General features: G+C 40.1%; 1 protein-coding gene across 2 annotated transcripts in view; it reads left to right on the top strand.

The window, feature by feature from the left end:
- The window catches only part of LOC146273450 (uncharacterized), a 133,474-nt gene that overhangs the window by 20,117 nt on the left and 103,256 nt on the right, over positions 1-10,101 (top strand). The gene's annotated exons all lie outside the window — the stretch shown is intronic.

Genomic DNA, 10,101 nt, shown 5'->3' on the forward strand with positions numbered 1-10,101 from the left:
CGGCGACGGAACATGTTCGGCTTTCCCCTTACTCAAAAGTTTTTCAATAGGTGAAAGTATCTGACTACTAACCTGAACTTTATTGCCACAGCCTATACTTTGTCAATGTCAAAACTTTGTCTGTTCATGAAAATAATTAATGTCAGCCTGCTTCAGCCTTGCTTTGCTGTAGGATATACATTTCACTAGGTCTTGCAGCGCTGCTTGATTTACTGAAATTATTATGAAATGTTATGTTTTACTAGCCATTTGCCTTCTTAAGCAAATCACAGTATTTCCCACCCCTCATAGTGTAACTGAGACGACCGTAAATAGCCTAAGTCATCTTTCAAGTAATAAGCCCCCGTTGAAGTGTTGAGCAGGAAATTAGCTGGTCTGTAGAGATCTTGGGTTGGTGGTTTTACTGATGCAGAATTCGCTCAAATAAAATCGATAGACGTAATGAGTGGCACATAACGTGAAGTAGGCCTAACATTGCATTTTATTTTGTTTGAGTTTTAATAACTTGTCCAGTGCATTGGGGCAAGTAGCACTAGCCTAAATTGATCTTCCAGACTTACAAAAAAAATCCACTCTTCCCGGACAAGCCTTAGCTACATGGCTAGACTGTTGACACAGATCAGAATCCATCATATCTTGGACACTCAAAATCAGCAAATCTTGCAGCCAAATCAAGTAGCCTATATATATAGGCCTTTATATGGCTACAAACTTCTGGTCGGTTTCTAGCTGGCTACTTGTTACCAAGTTACAACTGTGTTGCAGGGGCATTCTTTGTCCACATTGCGAGCTAACAGTGTCCGGTAATGATGTTGCTATAAATAATGATGTTAAACCGAGACCACTAAGCTCTCAAAGAAAATGTAAGGTCAAAGAAACAAAAGAAAGGTTTGAGGTTACTCTGAAAATTATTAATAAAATAGGCTTCTAATAATAAAACTGCTAAATCCTTCTCTAACTAGGCTCCTCTATCATGCATAATGAAACTTAACGTTTTTTAAGTAATCAATAAGCCTGCGCTTGCCCTCATTACTCAAATGATGCCGTTCAGGGGGTTCAAATTACATAATAGGACGATAATAGGAGGATAATAGGACATAATAGGGCAACCAACAAGTTGTTTATATCTGATTACAATTTAATAAGTTATCTAGCGCTGCATCTTCATGAGCTACATTTGGCCTCCTTCTCTTCCAACCAACCAGTATCACCTCTCCTCCATCTGAGTGATGCATGTCATTTTTACAAACTTATTATCAAGGGAACACAATGGTCAGAACTGTAGTCATACACTTAAATGCTTTTTGAAATATGTAAACACCAGGAGAGTATGGGCAGCTGGGGCAGCCGCAAGCACACCCTCACAATTTCCCCAGAACTTGTATGCTCTCTAGTTATTATTATTCTTCCGCCATGGGTGTCTATGGCAGCCCCCATAAGCGCTTGGTCGAAAGTTTTGAAATTTGGCACACTCATTGGGGACAGTCCCCTGGTCCAATTCACAAAGTTTCATGTCCCATGCTTCGGCACTATAGCGCCACCAACGGGTCAAAGTTGGAGTTGTGTTTACACACACAACTTTTGAACCGTATGTCCCATTTTCAAAAATGAGGTACCATTGGATTCCCTGGATCAAGCCGAGTGCAATGCACACCATGGCGTCAATTTCCGGTTATATAGATTTTCCGCTATTTCCGGTTTTATCAAAAACTTTTGAAAGCCTACTCCTCCTACAATTTTTGTCAAAACTTCTTCAAAATGACCAGAGATGATCTTCAGACCAAGCCTCACAAAAGTTATCGATTAGAATTGTGATCCTCACAACCGTTTGTCCGGTACAGCCAATCAAATTCAGCAGAAAAGCAGCCAAACAAGAAGTGAAGTCATATCTCAGCAAATCTTCAAGATATCAACACCAAACTTGGTATGATGACTCGGAACCCTCTTCTGAGGATATCTAGACAATTTGGTGTCATGTGATCACTGGGCGTGGCCGCAGGAAGCAAAAATGTGTTTTGGCCAATAACTATTGATTTGTTTGCCTTTATTGAGTGATTCCTTTGTCTCATGATATCTTGGGACATCTCGTGTGTGACTCATAATAATTTGTGATAATAGACGAATTTATGCGGCCGCCATTTTGAATTCAATGAAAAACGTTTTTTCTGTACTCCTCCTACACATGTTGTCAAATCTTCACCAAATTTAGCAGAGATTATCTTCAGACCAAGCCTCACAAAAGCTAACACATGGTTTTCTGATTTTCGAAACCGTTTTTCCGGTACAGGCAATCAAAATGTGCCGTTAAGCCAGCAAACAGGAAGTTGGGTTGTATCTCAGCAAATCTTTGATGGATTCACACCAAACTTGCTGCGTGTACTTGTTACCCTCTTCTGAGGATGTCTAAAATGTTTTCTGGGTTATTTGACTGCTTGGCCACCTCATTGCTGCTTGCAGCTATATTTGGAATTGGTCAGATTTGGTATCCCCTTGGTAAGTCAGCAGCATTGATTTTTCTATACAGTTACAATTTGTCAAGAATAAAAAAAAATCAATGGTTCACAATGTTTGGAGGAATCCGCCATTACTGCTTGCAGTTATATTTAGGATTCCTCCGTAAGGAGGAAACCTATTGTTATTGTTAGTTTTATTAGGATTCCTCCGTAAGGAGGAAACCTATTGTTATTAGGATTCCTCCGTAAGGAGGAAACCTATTGTTATTGGTGGTTTTATTATTTGTAATTCTTGTACCATGGGAGTCAATGGCAGCCCCTAGACCCCATCGACAACTTTTTGTGAAATTTGGCACACTCATTAAGGACAGTTTCTTCTATACCTACACCAAGTTTCATGTCTCCCATTAGACCACTCTAGCGCCACCAATGGGTCAAAGTTGGACTTGTGTTTACACACGCAACTTTTGAACCGTATGACTCATTTTCAAAAATGAGGTACCATTGGATTCCCTGGATCAAGCCGAGTTCAACGCACACCATGGCGTTAATTTCCGGTTATATAGATTTCCCGCCATTTCCGGTTTTATCAAAAACCTTTGAAAGCCTACTCCTCCTACAATTTTTGTCATATCTTCTTCAAAATCACCAGAGATGATCTTCAGACCAAGCCTCACAAAAGTTATCAAAGGAATTTTGATCCTCATAACCGTCTGTCCGGTACAGCCAATCAAATTCATCAGAAAAGCCGCCAAACAGGATGTGAAGTCATGTCTCAGCAAATCTTTGAGATATCAACACTAAACTTGGTAGATCGGAGGAAGACACTACAACATGTTACCATGTGCAAAGGCAAATTCATATCTCAAAAAATGATTGATATAAAGCAAATTGAACTTATCGCTAACGCTAAAATTATGCTTTACACATCAGCCATTCAAAAACTGATACTCTGATTCAATCACAAGTTCATATGAAAACTCTTGAGAATGTTCATAACACAAATCTGTGAAAAAGTTGACTGTAAGATGAAAGGTCGATTTTTGGTGAATATTTGAAACATGCTTGCTTGGCTAATTTCTAGGCAAATTTCCAATGAATGTCTCCCTTGCTCCTCCCCGCGCGTGCTCCAAAATCTCACACACACTCAGCCTTCCCTTGACACACGCGCGGCCAAGACGCACACGCAACATTTCAGGAGAGTGTGGGCTGACCAAGCCCCCACTCATTCCTTGGTCTTTAGCAAAGGCCCATGTGGCTCTTGATGGTATTGCATTTCCGATTTTGTATGCAATGGTAAAAAGGTCTCAAATCCTGAAACATTGATAGTGTAGGCCGAGAAACACTTTAACAAAAGCCCATGTGGATCTTGTTGGTATTGCATTTCCGATTTTGTATGCAATGGTAAAAAGTTATAAAAATCCTGAAACATTGATAGTATAGACCAAGAGTAACTACCACACCACAAATGGCCCACCATTACCCATAGGTGGCGCTACAGGCCACGCCAAAAAGCACAAATATACAAGGCTTTCTGGAATGGATAGGCTCACCAAGCCCCCTCCCTTCACTTATTGGCTTGAAAAAAAGGCCCATGTGGCTCTTGATGGTATTGCATTTCCGATTTTGTATGCAATGGTAAAAAGGTCTCAAAATCCTGAAACATAGATAGTATAGGCAAAGAAACACTTTAACAAAAAGCCCATGTGGATCTTGTTGGTATTGCTTTTCCGATTTTGTATACAATGGTAAAAAGTTATAAAAATCCTGAAACATTGATAGTATAGACCAAGAGTAACTACCACACCACAAATGGCCCACTATTACCCATAGGTCTTCCCTTGACACACGCGCGGGCTTGGCAAGACGCACACGCAACATTTCAGGAGAGTGTTCCTTGGTCTTTTGCAAAGGCCATGTGGATCTTGATGGTATTGCATTTCAGATTTTGTTTGCCATGGTAAAAAGTTCTCCAAATCCTGAAACATTGATAGTAAAGGCCAAGAGTAACAACAACACTTTAACAAAAGCCCATGTGGATCTTGTTGGTATTGCATTTCCGATTTTGTATGCAATGGTAAAAAGTTAAAAACATCCTGAAACATTGATAGTATAGGCCAAGAGTAACTACCACACCACAAATGGCCCACCATTACCAATAGGTGTCGCTACAGGCCACGCCCTAAAGCACAAAGCACTTCACTTCTTGTGAAAATTAAAGCGCTTCACTTCTTGGCTTGAAATAAAGGCCCTTGTGGATCTTGATGTTATTGCATTTCAGATTTGGTATCCCATTGGAAATTCTGCAGCATTGATTTTTCTATACAGTTACAATTTGTCAAGAATATACATTTTTCAATGGTTCGCAATGCTTTACACGTAAGCCAGTCAAACAAGTTCATATGAAGACTCTTGAGAATGTTTAGTACACAAATCTGAGAAAAAGTTGACTCTAAGATGAAAGGTCGATTTTTGGTGAATCTTTGAAACATGCATGCTTGGCTAATTTCTAGGGAAATTTACAATGAAATGTGTCCCCTGCTCCTCCCCGCGCATGCTCCAAATTCTCAGACACTCATTCTTCCCTTGACACGCGCGGGCTTGGCAAGACACACACGCAACATATCAGGACTGTGTGGGCTGACCAAGCCCCCACTCATTCCTTGAATATCAGCATAGGCCCTTGAGGACCTTGGTGTCATTGCATTTCCTACTTTGTATGCAATAGTAAAAAGGTCTCCAAATCCTGACACATTGACAGTACAGGCCAAGAGTAACTACCACACTTTACCCAAAGCCCATGTGGATCCTGTTGGTATTGCATTTCCGATTTTATATGCAATGGTAAAAAGTTTTTAAAATCCTGAAACATTAATAGTATAGGCCAAGAGTAACTACCACACCACAAATGGCCCACCATTACCCATAGGTGGCGCTACAGGCCACGCCTTAATGCATAAAGATACAAGGCTTTCTGGAATGGATAAGCTCACCAAGCCCCCTTCCTTCACTTACTGGCTTGAAATAAAGGCCCTTGTGGATCTTGATGGTATTGCATTTCAGATTTGGTATGCCATTGGTAATTCTGCAGCATACATTTTTCTATACAGTTACAATTTGTCAAAAATAAACATTTTTCAATGGTTCGCAGTGTTTGGAGGAATCCGCCATTACTGCTTGCAGTTATATTTGGTGGTTTTATTATTTGTAATTCTTGTACCATGGGAGTCAATGGCAGCCCCTAGACCCCATCGACAACTTTTTGTGAAATTTGGCACACTCATTAAGGACAGTTTCTTCTATACCTACACCAAGTTTCATGTATCCCATTAGACCACTCTAGCGCCACCAATGGGTCAAAGTTGGACTTGTTTACACACGCAACTTTTGAACCGTATGACTCATTTTCAAAAATGAGGTACCATTGGATTCCCTGAATCAAGCCGAGTTCAACGCACACCATGGCGTTAATTTCCGGTTATAAAGATTTCCCGCCATTTCCGGTTTTATCAAAAACCTTTGAAAGCCTACTCCTCCTACAATTTTTGTCATATCTTCTTCAAAATCACCAGAGATGATCTTCAGACCAAGCCTCACAAAAGTTATCAAAGGAATTTTGATCCTCATAACCGTCTGTCCGGTACAGCCAATCAAATTAATCAGAAAAGCCGCCAAACAGGATGTGAAGTCATGTCTCATCAAATCTTTGAGATATCAACACTAAACTTGGTAGATCGGAGGAAGACACTACAACATGTTACCATGTGCAAAGGCAAATTCATATCTCTAAAAATGATTGCTATAAAGCAAATTGAACTTATCGCTACCGCTAAAATAATGCTTTACACATCAGCCAGTCAAAAACTGATACTCTGATTCAATCACAAGTTCATATGAAGACTCTTGAGAATGTTCATAACACAAATCTGTGAAAAAGTTGACTGTAAGATGAAAGGTCGATTTTTGGTGAATATTTGAAACATGCTTGCTTGGCTAATTTCTAAGCAAATTTCCAATGAATGTCTCCCCTGCTCCTCCCCGCGCGTGCTCCAAAATCTCACACACGCTCAGCCTTCCCTTGACACACGCGCGGCCAACACACGCAACATTTCAGGAGAGTGTGGGCTGACCAAGCCCCCACTCATTCCTTGGTCTTTAGCAAAGGCCCATGTGGCTCTTGATGGTATTGCATTTCCGATTTTGTATGCAATGGTAAAAAGGTCTCAAAATCCTGAAACATAGATAGTATAGGCAAAGAAACACTTTAACAAAAAGCCCATGTGGATCTTGTTGGTATTGCTTTTCCGATTTTGTATACAATGGTAAAAAGTTATACAAATCCTGAAACATTGATAGTATAGACCAAGAGTAACTACCACACCACAAATGGCCCACTATTACCCAAATGAGTGGGGGCTTACCAAGCCCCCACTCATTCCTTGGTCTTTTGCAAAGGCTTTGTGGATCTTGATGGTATTGCATTTCAGATTTTGTTTGCCATGGTAAAAAGTTCTCCAAATCCTGAAACATTGATAGTAAAGGCCAACAGTAACGACAACACTTTAACAAAAGCCCGTGTGGATCTTGTTGGTATTGCATTTCCGATTTTGTATGCAATGGTAAAAAGTTAAAAACATCCTGAAACATTGATAGTATAGGCCAAGAGTAACTACCACACCACAAATGGCCCACCATTACCAATAGGCGTTGCTACAGGCCACGCCCTAAAGCACAAAGCACATCACTTCTTGTGAAGATTAAAGCACTTCACTTCTTGGCTTGAAATAAAGGCCCCTGTGGATCTTGATGTTATTGCATTTCAGATTTGGTATCCCATTTGAAATTCTGCAGCATTGATTTTTCTATACAGTTACAATTTGTCAAGAATATACATTTTTCAATGGTTCGCAATGCTTTACACGTAAGCCAGTCAAACAAGTTCATATGAAGACTCTTGAGAATGTTTAGTACACAAATCTGGGAAAAAGTTGACTCTAAGATGAAAGGTCGATTTTTGGTGAATCTTTGAAACATGCATGCTTGGCTAATTTCTAGGGAAATTTACAATGAAATGTGTCCCCTGCTCCTGCCCGCGCATGCTCCAAATTCTCACACACTCATTCTTCCCTTGACACGCGCGGGCTTGGCAAGACACACACGCAACATATCAGGACTGTGTGGGCTGACCAAGCCCCCAATCATTCCTTGAATATCAGCATAGGCCCTTGAGGACCTGTCATTGCATTTCCTACTTTGTATGCAATAGTAAAAAGGTCTCCAAATCCTGACACATTGACAGTACAGGCCAAGAGTAACTACGACACTTTACCCAAAGCCCATGTGGATCCTGTTGGTATTGCATTTGCGATTTTATATGCAATGGTAAAAAGTTTTTAAAATCCTGAAACATTAATAGTATAGGCCAAAAGTAACTACCACACCACAAATGGCCCACCATTACCCATAGGTGGCGCTACAGGCCACGCCTTAATGCATAAAGATACAAGGCTTTCTGGAATGGATAAGCTCACCAAGCCCCCTTCCTTCACTTACTGGCTTGAAATAAAGGCCCTTGTGGATCTTGATGGTATTGCATTTCCGATTTGGTATGCCATTGGTAATTCTGCAGCATACATTTTTCTATACAGTTACAATTTGTCAAGAATAAACATTTTTCAATGGTTTGCAGTGTTTGGAGGAATCCGCCATTACTGCTTGCAGTTATATTTATTCTTGTAATTTATCTCATGAACACATTGGTAAAAAGTTTTGAAATTTGGCATATTGATACAACATGCCACAACTACAACCCAAACACAGACTGGCCCACATCAGACCCTAGGGGGCGCCACAGGCCACGCCCAAATGTCCACTTTTCAGAGTGATTGCATTTCCACCCCATTGCTCCAATTCTTCTGAAACTTGGTGTGCATGCCTCATTTTTCATGAGGAACAAAAAGGCCTCAAGGACCCATAAGGTCCGCCATGATGGATTTTCCTGTATAGTGATAATTTGGGAAAACATTCAAAATTCCTCTTCTCTTGAACCAAAGGTCTAATTGACTTGAAATTTGGTACATATATGTATCATTGACGTATTTAAAAATGTTACTTAAGGTAATTGAATCAAGTACAAAATGGCTGAAAGGGGTGTATTTATGTAAATGTCTCTATTTACTCAATACGTTTGTGTTACTAAATCAAATGTCATTTTTGAAAGATGGTTTTTCAAACCTAATAGGCTTTAAGGTGACATTACTCTGACGTACCGTACAGAATTTCACCTTGGTATGTCAAAATATGATGGAATTAGAGCTGTTTCAACTTTCGCTTACCACAGGAGAAACAGCGTACTTTTTTTATACAGTAACTGAACGTAAAAACATTCAACACTGAGATTAGCTCGCTGGGCTGGGACGGTGACCTGTAAAGTAGGAGGTCGTAGGATCGAATCCAGCCACAGTCATTTAGCCCGTCTTAAATTTGAATATCTGTTTAGTTAAACAGGATGACATCGTTCTGAAGTACCATGCGCAATTTCACCTTGATATGTCAAAAGATCATTGAATTACAGCTGTTTAAACTTTGGCCGAATCGAGCAATCCATGCTGCAGGAGAAACGGCTGTCTTTTTTTATACAGAAACTGACGAGAATCTCTCAGCTTTGCAGGTAGGCCAATGGGTTGAAACGTTGTCCTGCAAAGTGCAAGGTCACAGGTTTGAAACTAGGCACAGTCTGTTGGCCTGTTGTCAACCGTTTCTTAACCTTTGTACCAAGCTGACCAAAAACGAATACTCATATCACGCAGTTGGTGCACAGCTAGATAATCAGCGTCAGCCACTTGGGTACCCAGCATGCAGTGCGGCATGTCCAAAAACGCAAAGACTTGTGGAAAATAGTTTGGTTACAACAGCCTTGCGAGGGATTTCAGTTGTTGTGTTCGTTCAGGTAGATGTTTGTAATGTTATTGTTTGTTAGTTAATATAATCTTGTTGGTCACCCTGATTGTGCATGTTGTGTATTTAAATGGGACCAGAGAGTCGGTGAATCAATGTTTTCCCCCCCCGCTAACTTTCCAGGTTTTACCATGGGAATCCAGAGGAACCATGTTGAGAAAAAAAGAACAATGTTGTCACATTTGAAACGTTTGTCACTGTCCTGTTTTTTTGTTATAATGCCTAGACAGTAAAGAGTCAAGTCTATTCCTCAGCAATGTCATTCTGGAAAATGCCTTTTTAATCAATAACATTTTTATAGCATTAAACATACATGCTACTCTTGAAATACTCAAGGAAACATCTGTTGTTATGCCTGATAACATCAAAGTGTTAAACACAGACATTGAATATAGACTGTCCGTCATAATATTGAGTCTGAATTCAAGCCCCAAAATACATTCCCTATGGCTGCTGAATTGTACCCGTACCATAGTCAATTTCATGACCTCCAGGAGACGCAAGTGGTGGAAGAGGTGTGATTTATTGCATGATGATGTCACTCTGTCACACCCTTTTAGGGTATTTTAGCTGAAGCATTTTAATACCTCATTTTATTATATAGGTAGTTGGTCACCAAACAAACCGTGTGTTATGTTATTGTCCTTAGCAATAGTACAAGAACACAGCTTCAAAAATTAAATATGAATTC

Source organism: Hypomesus nipponensis, chromosome 9, assembly GCF_054491055.1.
Source record: "Hypomesus nipponensis isolate SF chromosome 9, ASM5449105v1, whole genome shotgun sequence".
Classification (NCBI taxonomy): domain Eukaryota; kingdom Metazoa; phylum Chordata; class Actinopteri; order Osmeriformes; family Osmeridae; genus Hypomesus; species Hypomesus nipponensis.